The sequence below is a fragment of the Eubalaena glacialis genome, chromosome 16, assembly GCF_028564815.1.
Source record: "Eubalaena glacialis isolate mEubGla1 chromosome 16, mEubGla1.1.hap2.+ XY, whole genome shotgun sequence".
Taxonomy (NCBI): domain Eukaryota; kingdom Metazoa; phylum Chordata; class Mammalia; order Artiodactyla; family Balaenidae; genus Eubalaena; species Eubalaena glacialis.
Genome location: NC_083731.1, coordinates 6,328,397 through 6,347,104, shown reverse-complemented (window position 1 = coordinate 6,347,104; position 18,708 = coordinate 6,328,397).

The window sequence follows — 18,708 nt, the reverse complement described above, 5'->3', positions numbered from 1 at the left end:
AGTGATGCAAATTGTGAGCCTGAAACCTGAGAGATGCGTTGGCCTTTTCAAGTATTTATCCTTTGAGATGTTCAAAATAACATATTGACAAAGGTGTATGCTTTAGAGAGGCTTTAACAAAACATCTGTGATATGATTGTTGCTATGGCAACTGGTTTATTAAACATTAAAATTAATAACTCTGAAAACCACTTAGGCTGGCATGAAAAAAAGAACTTTATAAATGTAACTGAGGTATAATAGGAAAATGACAACCTCAGAGCAGAGGCACCATCTCCATGTTGCCTTCTGGGACCGGAGAGATCTGTAGAAAAATGCCACTGCTTGTCCTCGGGGCCTGGGGGATATGAGAAAGCGAACTGTGGTAGCCCCCTGGGACATCTGTAAACATTTGTGTAGGTATTTTTTCTTCCAAAATTTTTTTTTTTCCAAAATCTTTTTAAGACTGCTCTTTCCAGGTTTATATCAAACCAGGGCCACAATATAACTTCGTGGGCCCTAAGAATTTTTGCCTTCATTGAACCTTACTACCATAATACTATCAATATTAAAAAATATTTTTTAAACACTTAAACTTTTTTTTTTTTTTTTTCTGTTTTAGGCAAAATTTAATAGATTCCTATGGCCCCTGAAAATGCCATTTTATTCTGACGTGGAAATAAAATTAGGACATTTTCTTTGACCCTAATTTTTTTTTTCTTTTTCCATTTGATTTTAAAATAAATTGAAATATTTTCATGGGCCCCTATAAAAGTATTGTGGGCCTGAGGCACTGTGCCCAAAGTGCTGATGTTGGTCAGTAGACCCCTCCTCTTGGATGTATATACTCTAGCAACTTCATCCACATGCAGGAATCCACATCAATTACTACCCATATACAGATGCTCACAAACGTCTGTCTGCAAGTCAGCCTTCTCCTCCAAGCTGCTGATCTCCCTATTCAGAAGCCCAATACCCTGTGGACATCTATTAAATGTCTCCATGGTATATCAAACTCAACGCACCTCAAAAACAAACACAGGCATTGACCCAACAGCTTATACTCTTATCAGGATTTTCACCTCAGTTAACAGGCCATAACGGCTGCGATTCACTATAAAGGACAGTGTTACAATAACCCCGAGTTACCTCTGAGTACTGTGACAAGGACAGGTTTTCGTTCTACTACACGTTTATCTATGGATCTGTGTTTTCCAATTTATCTTCATTGAATATTATCAGATAATAACAAAAACCGTTTATTAAAACATATCTGAGAAAGCTAAAATAAAAATATTAGTCAACCTCCAGACGAATATCAAAGTCTTGTCTTTTGCTAAGACATTATCAGTCTAAGTGGAAACATGTTAAGCCCATATTGGTCATCCCTTATTCCAATATAATTTTGATTTCAATGAAAATGAAGAAGCTAACCATTTATCACATGCTGTGAAACTATGTAGAGGTAAAGACAAGGCAGCAGTCTTTTCTGAATTTTGTATCTATTGAAATGTCACTGTTATGGACTAAACTGTGCTCCCCCCCTCCCCCAAATTCATATACTGAAGCCCTAACGCCCAGTGTGACTGTATTTGGAAATAGTTTTTAGAAAGGTAATTAAAGTTGACTTAGATTTCAAGAATGGGGCCTTAATCTTATGAGACTGATGTCCTTATAAGAAGAGGAAGAGACACTGGAGATCCCACCTTCCTATCCACATGCACAGAGTGAAACAGAGCAGGACCCTATGGGCCCTCCCAGGAGACCCCACCCCCATGTCTTCCACCTCTCTTTTGTCTGTAGAAAAACTTTAGTCAAAGAATAAATTTAATCAGAGAAGTGAGAAAATGCAGAAGTAAAGGAAAGCAGTCAAACAAGACCAAATATTAATACTTTAGTCATTAAACAAAGTTAATGGTCTTTAGCTCCTCCTCAAGGGCTGCAGATAATATTCTGAGCCATATCCTGTGAGCTGACAACAGACACTGAAACCCACACCAGGTGGAAGAAGTTAACTACACGACGACCAGGCTGTAGCCATGACATAAGCTGCCACAATTCCGAGAACTGGCCTCAGGGAAATGGGAACAAACTGACCCTGGAACTGAAGATTAACTGTACTTAAAACAATCAAGATGACGCTGGTCAGACCACTGATGACCAATGTCAAGATGAGAGTCAGAGCTGCCTGTGCTGTTTCTGCATGGAGCCCCTTTCCTCTGCCTGTACACCCCTGAAACTCCTCTTGAAAAGCTCTTGCCCACTGACAGATCAGCAGTGGGGAGTTGGCCTTCGGACATGAGTCTGCCTTCTCCCCCGATTGCCAGCCTCTGGAATAAAGCAAACTTTCCTTTCTATCAACACTTGTCTCTTGAGTATTGGCTTTCAAGCAGCGAGCAGCCAGACCTGAGTTCGGTAACGAGAGGAAAGGCCATGTGAGGACTTACCGAGAAGGTGACTCTACAAGCCGAGGAGAGAGGCCACATCAGAAACCAACCCTGAGGACACTTTGATCTTGAAATTTCCAGCATCTAGAATGGTGAGAAAATAAATTTCTGTTGTTTAAGCCATCCTGTCTGTGGTATTCTGTTATGGCAGCCTGAGCTGACTAACACAGTCACTAATAAACTGTTTTATCTCTTATCTGATAAGATTGACTAACCATTGTGATAAACCCCCAGGCACCTCAGAATGCTCATTCCTATTAATTTAGTTTCATACCAGTTTCTAATTTGTTCAAGAAAATCAAAAGAATAACTGATATTTTATTGATTCCTTCCTACATTCCTCATAGGGGATTCCTTCCTCAATGCCCATAATCCTAAAAGGTAAATACTATCATTATCCCCTTTACAGGTGAGAAAACTGAAGCACAGAAAAAGTTACTAACTTGCATGAGGTTTTGCAGCACATAAATACTGGAGCTAAATTTTAAATCCTAGTAGTCTGACTATAGGAGATACACTTCTCTGTTTTTCTAACAGGATATGATGTTTCTGTCCTGTTAAAGAGAAGGAATGATTAGGCAACCCTGGGTAACAACTTTCCATTGCAGAGCTTTGAATGGGTTTATTTGCTGTTTCACAGATAACGGATTATGATGAGGAGGGGAAAGGATGTGCCCTCTCTACCCAGCAGCATAGACACAGGTGTTTCCTTTACAGCAGTAAAATGAAATTATAAAACCATATCCACAGAATCACACGCACTTTGATGCGGGAAGGGTCTTTCCAGCATTTCTGAACAGCCCTTTGATTTTGCTCCTGGAAAAGGGGCTCCTGGAGACCTGAATGGACACTCCCAGCAGCACCCGTTCGCAAGCTGGCCTGACTTCTAGATTCCAGCCCAGCGCCCTTTTCAGGACACCACTTGCTCTTCAAATTTCTTGTTCACCCTTGTGCCCTCTTAGGAGGAAGACTAGTTCTAATCACGCTGGGAGAGGAATGGTAGCTTGTTCCCATGCACAAGCTACCACTGCTAAGGGCTCTGCTCTCAAGCTGAAGAGGGTGTCATGTAGGTGATAGAATATCATTCCCTCCTCACACTATGGTCTCCATCCTGCTCTGGCTTGCAGGATGTACTTTGTATCCAGACAAGACCTACACAGTAAATCTTCTGACAAATCCCGGTGAGGCCAATTAAAAACCCCCTTGGAAATGATGCACACATCTAAGATTACTTATTGTAGAATGCTATAGATTCATCAGTATCAGATTTCCTTATGTTAGGGAAATCTGGTAAGATCGTTCACTAGAAGCTCATTACTGTTCAGCGATTTTTAACAAAAAGAGCATCTCTTCTGGGTGTCAAAACAAAACAGCATCCTCCATATGTGTCAAAATAAAAGAAATAGGATGGAGGGTGTGAATTCATATTATCACACTGGATATTTTCAAACATAAACTCATTTATTAAATAATCACTGCAAATCACCGAAGCTATGATAACAGACCTCAGTTTCCATAACAATATTTTTGCTCACAGCACTGAAGGAGTCCTCGTGCACATTTTAATGGAGTATTTGAAAGAGTTGTGGGCATCTAAGCAGAAATCCCACATTCAGCTACCCTGGCACGCACTGTTTTATTTTTAATAAAGCTCTTGGTATGACAACAGGCAAGGTTAACTGACTAGTTTCCTATTTATAGGACAATCAACACCGGGGTGAATGCAGAGACTGTTTTCTTTCATCTTTAGCACTGATGCAACAAGTCAGCAAAACTCCACCCACCCCAGCCCTGCTAGGTGTGCTGAGATCAAAAGCGCACCAGAGGGGCTTCCCTGGTGGCGCAGTGGTTGGGAATCTGCCTGCCAATGCGGGGGACACGGGTTCGAGCCCTGGTCTGGGAGGATCCCACATGCCGCGGAGCAACTGGGCCTGTGAGCCACAACTACTGAGCCTGCGCGTCTGGAGCCTGTGCTCCGCAACGGGAGAGGCCGCAGCAGTGAGAGGCCCGCGCACCGCGATGAGGAATGGCCCCTGCTCGCCGCAACTGGAGAAAGCCCTCGCACAGAAACTAAGACCCAACACAGCCAAAAATAAATAAATAAATTAAAAAAAAAAAAAAAAAGCGCACCAGAAAGCAAATATCAGATACTCAACATGGAGCGTGTTATTTGCCACTTTGGTGAGACTTGCAACCACTCGCATTTCACGCTTCTGCTTTAAAATTCTGCTGCTCATTTTCCTTAAAAGAAAAGATTCTGAAATCCTGTAGTTTCTTATCCTACATGTGGCTGAAAAGTCTACAAGCTGTGGGGAGACACGTTCAAAGCCCCGGGCATAATGAAGAACATGTGGTTAATTATCATGACTTCTCATTATGGTTGAGGGGCCTCTGTCTATGAGACAACAAAAATGTGAAAACGCAGAAGGTGAAGTGTCCATGTGATGACTAAAGACAACCAACCACTAATATGTCTTGATGAGAGGCACTGGTTCTACATGGCTTTTTCCTGTTTTCTTTAGTTTACATGCAAACAGAAGACTCAAACCCACATTAAGGTGGTAAAACTGGTCAGACAAATGTTTCTCCACACCAGTTCCCTGCTCAGAGAGGACTGACGGCTCCACCTGGCAGGCAGTCCGGGCAATCCAACTGGGGTCACTCCAGAGCCGGGCCTTGCCAGCCAGACCACTCTGAAGATGCTGCCTTCTGTGGTATCATTATCCAAACATGGGATTTTCCCACAACATTCACTCGACCACAGACATCACGGGCCAGATGCGCAACTGACCACTGAACCAACCGTTCTGAGGGTATGGGTGAGGTCACATCCCAAGCCAAGCATGTAACCTCTGGGGTGCGAGCAGGGCTGGCTAATATGATAAAGAGTCAAAATAAGAGAAAACGAGCAAGAAGAACATCTTGATTACAATCTGCAGTTCAGTTCTATTTATACAGACACATCTAAATTTATTTCGGAAATACATCATAGCCAATGAAATAAAATTTCACAAGCAGTAATTTGATACCTATTGGCCTACATAAAAGGATTTTTTAGTAATTGTATTAGCTTCTTGTGTGTGATCTTCATCCCCCAAATCTTTTTCAATCATTTATCTATTTTGGTTATTGAACACTTACTTTGTGCCAGACTCTGTTTTGTGTCCTGTGGATTCAGAGATGAAGAAACACATTTTTGCTGTCATGAAATTTCCATTCAGTTGGTGAAGACATACAATAAATAAACACATTCACATTATGTCAGGTGGTGAAAGTGATTTGAAAAACAAAAAGGATAATACAGGATAAAAGTATAGAGAGTAACCCAACAGGGCATGAGGGCCAATGCTGTTTAGGACAAGGTGCTCAAGAAAGACCTCCCAGCTACGATGATTTTTGAGAAAAGATCTGAGTAAACAGAGAGAGACACTTGATATCTGAAAGAAGAGAGCTTCTTCCAGAGAAAACAGTATGTTCAAAGCCATCAACCACTCCCTGTGTAATAGAGATGACATATTTTTAAGGGTAGGTGGAGACAGAAATCTACCTTGTGGGCAGACATAATCAGAACTCTAAGACCCACCAGGGGATCACATAGATCATGCTCAGTGAAGACAGCATCAAAAAGGATGTTATTAAACTGGGGACATAATACAAGTATCCACAAGAGGTAAAACGGTGCCAACTTGAGGATGAGATCCAAATTCAGAATAATGAATAATTAAAAATGGGACCAGAAACAAAATTGATTCCAATAAGAACAAATTAATAAGGAATGCAAATAACAATTCAAGAAGTAATTTCATGAAGCTTATTCAATCCTCATAAGAACTCAATGAGGCTGGCACTTACTATTTTACTCTCACTGAAGAAAAATCATGAAAATGAGATTACGAAAAAATAAATCATACCAGGCAAAAATTAGCCAGGTATGTTAGACTAGAGATAGCACAGATTCTTTGCTAGTCCTCCCAATGAGAAGTGACTCTAACTGACCTTCGTGACATGTTTATCCAATGGGATCCACCAGAAGTAACTCTGGCACTTGCAGACTAGTCATAAGCAGCACTTTCGCACCTGTGGTCTTAGAAAACCCTCACTGGGTGTCCTGCAGAAGTGCCATCAGCCTGAGACTGCCATGCTAGGGAGGCCACAGGTAGGTGCGGTGGGTACCAGTTCCAGATGAGCTCAACCTTCTAGCATCCCTGCCAAGGGCCAGATACATGAGCAAAGCCATCTTGCACACACTCCAGACAAGCCTATCCACCACCTATATGTCTCTAAGTGGCCTCCACGAATACACATAGAACAGAAGAGGCACCCAGCTGAGTTCTGCCCGATTCCTGACCCACAAAATTAAGAAATATGGTAAGATGGTGGTTGTTTTAAAACCACTGTGTTCGGGGGTTAGTTTGTTAAACATAGATAACTGGCTTGCCAGCTGAGAAATGGACTCAAACTCTGTTCTTTAAACTCTAAACGTCAGCCCTTTCCCCCCTTCTAATACAGAAACACCACATTCAAATTAAAACATGTAACAATGTGGTTAAAAAGGCTCCTGAATCACTTTGGATGAGTTAATCACAAATCAAGAATATAATCCTAGTAGAAAGACATAATGAAACAAGAACGTGTAAATAACAATATAGTATTGTATGCTAAGCCCTTGTAGACTTAGAAGCTGAAGTACCATGCCAAAGAATGGCGAATTGGAGAGAAAAAAAGGTGTGAGTTTACACAGCAGTGACCGTGGAAGATACACTTCAGTCTCAGGGAGTGACTTTTAAGGAAGTTTCTCAATACTAGTGTGAGTCGTAGACTGAACTTTCTGTAAAAGCCTTTGAAGACCATTCATTTCACTAGCAGCTCTAGGCCAACCCAAACCAGGAATTGGGGTCTTACTAAATGGCTCTTCAGAATTCCTTGACTATGATTTTTGTGGATCATTTTGCCTGGACTCAAGCAAACTGAAGATATCAAAACAATAAGTTACATTAACATCTTAGAACTCATAAAGTCAAAGAACGGGACTCCAGAGAAAAACAAGGTTAACTACACAGGATTATAACTACACTGCATTACGGAGTCAGATTATTTGGCAAAAAATTTATTTAACAGCAAATAAATAATTTTTAATTTAAATAACTTACATTCACTAAAAGATCAAGGAGAACTTTTGGTGTTTCAGGGTTTGAAAAGTCTGGTCTAGTTGTTTGTTTTTGCTTTTTAATTGGGTTGATATCACAGATGGAATGTTTCTAGAAGACCATCTCCATAACGTCAGGGGCACATGGAAAACCTGGTGATCGTTCAGGGGAGACCCACAAATAGTTTAACACATTTAAAAATGGTAAAGTAAGACCTAGCCTAGTAGGAAAAGTAGCTCTCACTCTTAATACGCAAAGAAATTAGAAGTACAGATAGGCTTAAAGAAAAAGTTACCCATAGTTCTGCACTGCTATACAGTTTCTTCTGTGCCCAGGATAAAATCCAGAACTCACTTTCCTGAAGGCCCTGGGTGAGGGTCCACGTCTGCCCTGCAGCTGTAATTCACCGGACGAATGGCCCCTTCACAGTTCTGCAGTCCAAATAGCAGGGAGATTTTCAGGAGGCCAACTTTGTAGGTGCCAGAAGCACCACCCACCACTTCATATCATTCCACCCTATTTTGGGATCACACCCTTGGCAAAGATAAGTCCCAAACTTACCAGGCAATGGGAACGAACTAGCACAGTATCTTGCAGTAAGATAGTTTTACATGGAGCACATTTCACAGGAAGACACCAGCTCCCACCCAGCATCAGCTGGGAGTGTTTAAAGTTGTTTCTATGAGAGCAGACATAGATTTACAAGGATACAGTTATTAGCTCCCAGTTAGCTTGCTGGTATTTCTCTAGGCCACTCAAATGGCCCCTCTGGACTATGGCTTTGGCTCTTCACATCCAGTGACAGCCTGGAAACAGCCTTGGCTGCCCTCTCCACCCTCCCATCTCTCTGATCTCAGGCGGGGCCCCTGCCCACTCAGCAGTTTCTGACCTACACTCTCATTGTCCCCAGTTTTCATCTCTGTCCAATCCTTTGTCCCTTCAGGCATGACAACCCCTTGTCCCTTCAGGCATGACAACCCCTTGCTGTGCTGTCCCAAAAAAATTAACTGGGGATTTATCAAAGGCAGTATGAATATATGCTGGATAAATCATTTAAATTGAGCCAATAGTGTGATAAAGAGTTTCAAAATGCAGTGTTGTGGCTGTTTTTGTTTTGTTTTGTTTTTTTAACTGTTTAAACCAGTTTCTGTAAGGAAAACCACAGTTAAAGTGACTTTCAACTTTTGTATTTGGAATTTAAAAATCTTAGTTTTCTGAAATCACAGCTCTTTCACTCAAGTTTCACCTGGTCAATATTATTTGAATCCATTCTATAAAAATGACACTCCCCAATTTCGGCTAATGGTATCACTGCCCAGGTTGTCACTCCCTGACTTTTTTCCATGTATCATCACTGATGTCCAGCTGGCCAGCAAATCCTGCCCAAGCTCTCTTGCCTCTTTTCCCCAATTCCACAATCACAAGTCGCCTTCCACAAGGACCACTGAAATTGGAAGTCTTCCTGCCTCTCCCCATTGCAATCTACTCTTTCTCAATCAGCAGAAGATCTTTCTAAACCAAAATGGAATCTGTCACTTCAATAACTCTGGCTGTCCCCACCCCCCCTCAGGCCCAAAAGTAAAGCCTAGATTTCTCGGCATATGGATGGAAAACCTTCAAGGTCTGCCACCAACCATCACCTTTGGGCTCATCCTTGGCCATTCTCTCCCATAAAACTTAAGACTCCAACCACACCAAATTTCCTCCCTTCCCCATTTATCAAAATATGTCAAACTCTAATAGACTTCCGTGCCTTGGCTCAAGCTAGTTCTTTGCTTAGAAAGAATCTCAAGACCTACATTTGAAAGTTCTATCTTCCTTGATGCTTTTTCTAGCTTCTCTGTGTAGGTGTCTCTCATGTCCCTGAAACACTTTAGCCACACGCCCCAGAGCACTCACCACCATGTGGTGTGGAGATTATGTCATTGGACATCTCTTGTCATCACATGACTGCAAGCATCTTAAAAACAGTTAGCATTCTTCACAGTGTTAACATATAAAGCATCATACTGAAGGGGCTAAATAAATATATGGTGGTGGTGTCTTTTTTTTTTGAGTTTGACATATTCTATTATGTGTGGGCCTTACTTCTTTTAAACAACCTAACAAACTTCATGGAATAGGATCTCAACACTATTTGTATTAAATGAATCTGAGCCATCAATATTTTTTTAATTCTCTATGCATAATACAAGACAATGTATATTGGAGGTTAACTGTATTTTTTTAATAAATGAACAGATAAGTTTTTTATTATTATTTTCCAAGTTAGATATTGAATTTATAAATGACTGAATGAAAAATGGATTATTCCATTAAATATGTGCTTCCAAAAACAACTTTGAGAATACGTTTATCCTCCTAAGAAATTCTAGGTAAACTCATGTATGTTCTTAGAAACCAATGATAAAACAAACTAATTTCAATTTTCTCTACTCAGAGCGTAAGATAATGAAAATTATTTTCAAGTGAATTTTTCAGAGAATTTCATGCCAGGACAACTTCTTACCTCCTGAAACTTAGTCTAATTATTTAAAGAAAAATGGTTTTAATTTTAGTTACCTACTATGAAACCATGCAATAGAAAATATTATACGATTATTGTGTTTAAAATGTATTTTCTAAGTAGCACACAGACATATAAAATATTCCCAAAGGTTAACAAGTTTTTAAATCTACATAATAATCCAAGAAAAAATTAAGGTTGCAAAAATACCAAGGGCATATAATAGTTAAGTTTCACAAGAAAAATGTAATTTTGGCAACAGCACAAATTGTTAATTTTGTTATCTCAATGCACATTTGAGTGGGTAGTGGATTATTCAGATTTATGGATTTTAGAGAATTCCATCAGACCCTTTAACAAAACATGTTTGATGACAGCGTTAACTGTTTACCAATTTGAAACCTGTTTACCGATTTGAAACACAGTGCTTTGTTTATATTTTACTTAAGAAAACAGTCCTAAAAAAAAAGAAACACATTTCAGAAAATTCTTTCAATCCCCCTGGCCTTTACCCCAGCCCACCTACAGACACAGCAGCCAAGTCAACCTGGCATGCAAACTCCATTAGGAGGAAAAATATTCTTCCTGACGTTTATGGGTTTATTTTTTAAGGAGAAATTATAAAACTTTCCAAATATGTAGCAATCCATTAAAAGCAATGGTGTGCCAGAGGCAGGACTCGCTTATATAGTACGGCATATCACTGCCCCACTATTCTCACCACGTAAACCTTACTTCCAATTAGACTGAGGACCACAAGAATCAGGGAACGTATAAACATCCTAAACACACACTGAATATGCCACTTCGAATTTGCCACCAGCTTATTACAATATACCCATCAACTACGCCATGGAAGTAAGCCCTGCTGCACTGGAGAGACATTTAATAATATTTCACTCAAACTTCAAGTGCTTTAAAAACATCACACACCCTTAATGCGGTAGATAAACATTTTATCTTTCTACTTCTGATGGCACATAATTTTCAGCCTTTGATCTAATGTAATTTAAGGTGTGTCAAGATGGATTTTGGCAGAGCAGGCTAGTGAAAAGAAAGGTTTAGCGCTTTGGTTCCTGGAGATGCACATCCCAGACACAGACTTTGGCAAGAGTGGAGACTGTACAGCCAGTTTTGACTACAGGAAATAAAGGAGGTGCTATTTAAGGGAAAGAACTTGGGCTAGAATGGAATTGCCGCTGTAAAAGATGTTCAACTCACATTGCCATATGGGTCTTTTGGAACAATTCCCATATGTATTAGCTATATTCTTGGCACTTGGAGCTGCATTTGGATCTGTGAATGCTTTTGCTGCTCTGGAGCTCTCTGGAGGTAATGTCATATTGCCACACCTTCACAGTAAAAATCACTGACAATTTCAATAAGAAGATCTGGATAAAAAGCTCAAATAATTTATCTTGTACCTTGGTGTCTGTATCTATAAATACACCGACAAATACATTTAAATATTACTCTATAATTTGAGATAAATGTATCCCACTAATTTACATGGACAGGGAGAGAAAAAGATTTCCTTTCATTTGGGGAATTTACATAAAATAAATACAGTATCAAATTTCAGTTAATCTGAAAAAATACTTCTGTGTCAGAATGCCTCAGTTCAACTAGATAAAAACAGTTCTCAAGTGTATTCCCTATCACACGCCACACCAAGAACCTTCAAAGGCAACACGCACCATTCATTCGCTAACTCATTCATTCTTTTATTCATTTAACAAATATATACTGAGCCTATGCCACATACCAGACACTGTATTTAGATTGGGGGATTCATGTCAAATTTTATTAAAACAATTAACTCCAATTCTTTTCTGTTGAATTTTGCTATTGCCACATTTCATAAAGCTGCAAATGTATAGAATTTTTAAAAAGTAGAATATGGGGGTATGAAATAACAGAAGAGCCTGGATTTAGTAGAGAGATATGAATTTAAATTTAAACTTTGTCAATATTTGGATGGCCTGGAGAAGGTAATTAAGCTCTAGAACTTTAATATAATCATCTATAAAATGGGTATACTTTCTAGCAATATTCTCCACTGTGTGCAGTTTATAACTATGGAGGTATTTTGATTTTAACTCTGTTTTTCGACTAAAAAAACAGTATCACATCAACTTTTAAAAGATATATTTATTTTGTGAATATTAATACATATAAGGTAAGATTTAAAAAGTGCAAGGGATAGAAAAAATAACAATTTTCCCTGCCCTGGCTATTCCCAAGCACCCGGTTTCCCTCCATATGGACAATCCTTTTCCTGAGCATCTCTCCAGAGATAATCAGAAGATTCTACACTTATGTCTGTGTGTGCATGTGTACACATACATTTTCCCACACAAATGGCAATGTATGCACAAAATTATCTGAAAGATAACTCCATATGGATATGTAAGAACCACATTATTCTTTTTCAGGAATGCCTAATATTTCATTAAACCAATATCCCACAGTTATCATCCAATCATCTATATTTACATGAAGTTATTTCTATTCTCTTAGTATTACAAATAAAGCCACAGTAATTATTCTTGCTCATGTCTAATTTTATCCATAGGGGGTATATCAGTAGACTTCATACTAAATAGTAGAATCAGGAGGTAGAAAAGTTATTCCTATCAAGTTTTGATGGATATTATACAATAGTCCTGCACAGAGATTAAGGATATTTACACCCATGGGAAAGGGTCTATTTTCTCACAACCTTGGGACAGGGTGTACCACTCACTAAAGGCTTCAGGTTTTGCCAATCAGTGAACTACTGTTGCCTTGATTTTCTTACTTCTCTTGACATGAGAAAGCTTGAGCACCCTTTTACTTATCTGAAAGACTTCTCTGGAAACTTCTTGTTCATAATCTTTGCCTATGATTCTAGTGAACTGTGTTGTTTGTTAGTTTTCACTAAATTTTTAGAATCTCTTTAATATATTAAAGTATTAAGGAAATAAACCACGTGTTTAATTCATGTCTCAATTTTTCCCAGTTTGTCATTTTGTTTTTAGATTTTTAATTTTTTTCACTACAGCTTTTTAAAATTTTAAGTAGTCAAATATATCAGTCTTTTATGATTTTCGTGTCTTATATTATACCCAAAATGGCCTTCCTTACTATGTGATCATTAAAAACAAAACCAGTAACTCCCATGCTTTCCTCTAATACTTTTGTTTACATCGATACTTTGATGTTTGAGGGACATATTAGATATAAGGTATAAAGTAGAAATTAAAGTTCATTTTATTTTTCAGAGGCTAAACAGTATTTCTCTTACCATTTGTTAATCGTTTTCCTACTTTATGAAATGCCACATTTAGCTTTTAACAAATTGCGCTGTGCATTTAAGTACCTGTCTGGATTTTATATGGAGCTCTTCATTTTTCATGTATGCATGCTCTTGAACCTCATCGTTTCACTGATGGCAGCCTTATAAAATGCAGTAATATCTAGCAAGGCTACTTCATTCTTACTACTCTCTGTATTTTCCACCATCGTTTTTGACTTATTTCCCTTTTTTTCTCATAACTGCTTTGCGAAATCTTTGTTTATTAAAAAAAAAAAAGATATAGATCCATTTGCATTTTCTACTGGCACAATTATGCACTTTGTTACTTCCCATACTTCATACATTTTATTTTTTTCTTTTTCTTACCTTGGAGCACTAGCTAGCACGTTATCATATTGAATATGAATGAGAAAAGCACACATCCTTTTTTTGAACTCAAAGAAAGCTTTCACTATTTTACAGTTATGATGCTTGTGGTAGATTTTTGGTAGATATTCTTTATCTACAGAATAGAAATGATCTATTTCTTCTTTGCTAAATGACTTTTAAAAAATCATAAGTGGATAGTGAATTTTATCATATTTCTGTATGTATAATTTTCATCATTAGTATATTAGTGTGAATGAAATACAAGACCAAATTTATAATTTAAACCTACATTGCCTTCCTGGGATAAACCAAAGTTGATTAGATGTACAGTCCTTTTTATGATGTATGCCTGATTTGATTTACTAATTTTGCTTTATAATTTTGTGTACATGGTTGTAACCAGTATTGGTGTATAATTTTCCTTTCTTCTAATGTTTTGTAAAAGTTGGAATCAGGTTACGACAGCCTCATGAGTGAGATGAGTTCTGTAAATTCTGTATTTATTAGTGTGAAACTGAAAAAAATATATATATATACATATATATAAGTATATATATATATATAAAATATTTGGTGTAAGCATTCCTAGAAACCATAAGGAGATTCTTATTTTCCACAGAAGATATTTGACTACTGATTCAATTTTCTGAGTTGACACCACTACACCATTTTCCAACATGATTCAAGTAAGATATATTTAGGAATTCATCAGTTTAATCTAAATTTTCAAGTTTATTGGCATAGAAGTTTTATAAAATTCCCTATTCTCTTTTTAGAGTGTGTAACATTTAGGACTCAATTCTTTACAAATATTTGTGTGTCTCTCACTCCTCTCTCTTTATTCTAACTCACCCTTCTTTTGCCAATTTTCTCAGTCTTCTTGAAGAACCAATTTTTGGTTCTATTGACCTTCTTACTTTTTTGTTTTCGATTTCATTAAATTTTGCTCTTATATCTATTATTTCTTCTTTCTTCGTCTTTTGGTTTATTTTGTTCTTAATTTATAATTTCTTAAAATGGATGTTACGATGCATTTGTTATACGCCAAATTCATTCAGCTGAACCACGGTTTCCAGAGTTCCACTTCTTGGGCGTTTTAGCCAGGGTGGAGATTCTCCCAGGGAGACTGTCTTGGGGAGCATCAGGGGAAGAAGCAAGGCAGCTGTTCTGTAGCAGGCCCAAGCCCCTCCACCAAATGCTAATCTAGGTGCTGCTGTGAAGGGATTTACGCATAGGACTGAAGTCCCAAATCAGTTGATTTTGTGTTGATCAAATGGAATATTATCCTTCCTGGCCTGATTTGATCTTCTCTTTAAGAAGAAAGAACAAGTCCTCCCTGAAGATCAGAGACTCCAGTTAACAGCTGGGCCTGCAATTACTCTCTCTGCCCCTTTTCTCTCCCCTCCCTCCTTTTCCCAAACGTGGATTTCAAGCTCATGCCCCTGGGATTCCAGCGGCTCCTGATACAACCTTCTCCCACTGGTCCTGCTTCTCTGGTTGAATAATATTGTCTCACTCAAGAATAGGTTCACAACCTTTTCGGGAATTACATGCTCTATTTCTATTCTTTGTTTAGAAATGTTATCACATATACCTAATTTATCTAAGTGCACAGTGAATTGGTATCTTTATACACCTCCTGAATTACATAATGGCATTACAACCCTTTTCTCTTATTTCTATCCCTTACTTGAAAAATATGCTGTGGTGGAGAATATTTTAACTCTACATTTTGTTCATATTTACTTACTCCATAAGGGAATAATACATGTGATTTTACAAGGAAAGCTTATTTAGATTAATCTGCATATTTACCTTAAGTTTTTGTTCTTTTTCTTCCATCTTGACCTTCCATTAGGGTTAACTTTCCTTCCAGTTAAAGTTCATAATATAAAATTACTTTTAATGGGGTCTGCTGATAGCACATTATTTTAGTGTTTTTCTGTTGATAGCGTCTAGTGTTTGTTCTGATGCTTGAAAGAAATTTCCACTTAGTATAAAATTCTAAGGTTTGCAGTTATTTTATCCAGCCCATGAAGATACCATTCCACTTTTAGCTTATATTGCTGTTGTTGAGAAATCAATTACTGATGAAATGTTTCTTCTTTCAGATTAATTTCTTTCAATCTTTTTTTTTCTGGTTACATTAAAATTCTTTCACTTGGTTTTGATATTCTGCATTTTCACCCTGATATGTCCATATCTAAATTTCTTTGCATTTATAGATTTGAAATTTGTTGAAATTCGTGAATTTGAGTATTGGTGTCTTTCAACAGTTCTGGAAATTCCCAATTATTATTTCTTCAAATACTATCTCAACTCATTCTCTCCTCCTTCAAGGATTTTGATCTAACTTATGTCATAATGCCTCACTGTTTTCCATGACTCCTTATTTCTCTGTTTTATTCTACATAATTTCTTCTGACCTCTTCTAGCTTACTAATTCTATCTTCATCTATTTCTAATGTAGTGTTGATTTTATTTATTGACTTTTTGTCTCAGTTATCTATATTTCATTTATAGAATTCCCCTTTGATTTCTTTCAAATATTTCAGATCACCTATATGGTTACCTGTTTCCTTGCATACACTTACCTTTTCCCCTTTAAATATAGTAAATAGTGTTGTTTTCTAGGCTGTGTCTGATACTTCCCAATATTCATAGACTTTGGGGGTTGTTCTTGTTGGTTCCCATTCACAGAGAAATTTCTACCTGTACTTGGCCAACTTATACCATGTGCTGCACATCATGCTTAGAAACTGATTTGAAAAATGTGAAGCCTTCGATTCTTATTCCAGACTTGACTTTCACTTCTGATTCAGACTTACCAGAGGGGAGATCCCGAAGTTTTCTGCTTAATTTGGGTAAGGTCTTCTACTAGAGTCTCCAACTTTTCAGGGCTTTTGGCCTTAACTTCTGTCCTCTGGTCCAATAAGTCACTCAAGGCAAAAATTTGAATTTTTATGACTTGGGAACTACCACCATGTAATATCAGCTTCCCTTCAGTTTCTGCCTAGTAATTCCTTCAAATCTTTCTACCCTAAACCCTTCCCATTCTTTTCCTGTCATAACACAAAAACTTATAAACATATAAATAAATAGAAGTAGATTTACAGGTGGTGTGTGGAGGAAAGAGGGATAGAAGTGATCTGCACTAATAACATCTGTGCTCCAACCAAGCTAGCCCAAGATACCCAGTTAGGCATGTTAAAGACAGAAGGAGCATGGAAAATAAAAATGGTTGATTTGATAGGGCAATAGAAATGAGCATGAAATCTATACTTCTGATTATTTTCTTGGTCTGTTATAAATTTGGATAGTTTGGTTTGGACTTGGATATCTGAGTTTTATTACAATTCCTCTATTTTCTGTTCTACCACTCCCATACTTCTAACATTTTATTATAATTAGCAGAAAAAGAAAGAATATTTTTTTCTATCTTTCACACATGCCCTTTACCCTCCCTTAGGTGGAGGAAACAAACAAACATAAAAGCCAAGAATGGCCACCATTACATCCATTATATCATAAACCCCACTGGTCAGGGATTATGTTTATTTCTTCACTACTTTATCCTCCACTGAGTGTCAGGTACACAGTAAATACTCTCAATAGGTATTTTTTTTAATAAACTTGAGAGAGAAAGCTGGGAACAGGACAGTTAATATCTATGCAAGAAGAGAAAACTAAATAATAACAGTGGAGTAGGAAAGTCTTCCATGGACCTTATTTCCAGAGCCTGTTACACAATCTCGAATGTCTATCTCTTGGCAACCGTATGCATATCCTTAAATAGAAATCTCAGAACATCATCTTTTAAAAATCTCCGGCAACCTATCGGCTATAATAAAAATCATGACGATAATCACCATTTCACTTTGCAGTTTGTTGTATTTCCTATGTCAGGCCCTTTGCATGCATAATTCTTTCAATATTACCCTCTTTATTCTTCTCTAGAACATGATAATGTAGGATTATTTTAAATTTATAGATGAGGAAACTGAGGATCAGAAACAACTTGCCTTACAGTATCCAACTGCAGGCCAGAATTGGAACTCAGGTCTCTCTGGTTATTTGCGTCTATACTGCAACTCAGTGTTTGAAAGTCAAAAACAAACATTAGGATCTCTGATTAGGAAAATATCACATTGCCAGGTGTACCCATATTTCAGCTTCTTCTAGGCTTTGCTGGGTGGTTACAGTACTTTGCTGCAAGAAGTAACCTGTGTGGACAGTTTGGTTTGTTAAGTAATATATCAACTTGTATATATGTTAAAGTTCTTTTGTTAATAATTCACATATTTCTTTTGTAAAGAAGTAACCTGCTCTAGCCTTGAAATGGCTATCATCAAATGTCACTTCCATGTCTGCCTGCCTAAGAATGCCTAAATGCAGCCTCGTGGACTATTTATCTTAGATCTATTTATCCTGGGGACATTTACATTTTTTCATCATTTTCGCAAAGTATTTCAGGTGTGGACAGTCAGAAAATTACCTGGAAATTATGTTGTTTTTCTACCAAAGGTAAGTTCAACACTGTTTCACTTAGAGCTCCTCCGTGACTGTGAAAATAGCCCTGTGTGTCTGCCTACCTAGTGGGCAGTGCCAAGTGTGTAGTTAACATAACTGTCAGAACTTTAACTCCTGGACTGTTTTGCTTCCCTGTGTTTAAATTGGCAATTTTCATGTTGCTTTACTACACTTTTGCATCTAATTGCCTAGAATTTTACATTAAGCCAAAAAGTAATTTCTTTGGAAATATGCACTCAAAAATACATAGCAAATGATATCATGTAGAAAGAATTTGCAAAGGGCAAAAAGAAACTTTAGCAGTTAATGTTTAGCTTTTTTAAATTTTATTTTCCACTAAAATGATTTTCCCCTTCTGACTAATTATGATTCCAGTTTAAAAATGTATGGCTAAAGCGACTTCTGCATATTTCAGTCTAATCTTTTTTAAAG